We start from the raw sequence: 666 nt of genomic DNA, 5'->3' as shown, positions 1-666 counted from the left end.
GCCGACGTGAGTGGCGCTGAGTCTCTCCGACTCCCCAACGTCGCAGGCGCTTGGCCCTCTCACCACGAGAAGGGGCTGTGGGGCGCCTGAGCCGCCCCGCACCACTAAGCAGCGAGGGCCGGGTGGGATACGTCCCAGCCACGTCGGCACACTCTGCCCATCATATGGATGGCACACGCGTGTGCAGTGCTGCAGGTCGCTCCGGTGCAACGCCGTCCACCGTCGGACCGCCGACGTGAGTGGCGCTGAGTCTCTCCGACTCCCCAACGTCGCAGGCGCTTGGCCCTCTCACCACGAGAAGGGGCTGTGCATTGGCCGGAATAGGGGAGGGGAGGGGCTGCCCGGCTTCGCCACGCACCGAGTGGGGAGAGGGAGTGGGTGCACAGAGCCCTGCGGCATGGCGCACGGAGGCGTGGGTCCCTCCCCCCTCCGCCGTTAGTGAGGGGGAAAGGGGGGAGAGAGCGAGAGGAACAAGGGTGCCCGAGTTGAGCCACATTTTCGATTTTCCGTGAAGCCGCTGCACACGAAGCCCTGTCAGTCGCCGTCAGCCTGCGCCGAGCGTGGTTCATTACGTGTGCGGACGCTACTGCTTGGGTGCATCAAATCTGCGGCAGCCGCGTTGTCAGCCTCTGGGACAGCGCTGAGGTGGGGAAAATGGAAGAGAGA

The sequence above is a fragment of the Leishmania donovani genome, chromosome 25 (genome assembly GCF_000227135.1).
Source record: "Leishmania donovani BPK282A1 complete genome, chromosome 25".
In the NCBI taxonomy this organism is placed as follows: Eukaryota; Euglenozoa; class Kinetoplastea; order Trypanosomatida; family Trypanosomatidae; genus Leishmania; species Leishmania donovani.
Note: the sequence above shows the minus strand (reverse complement) of the source record.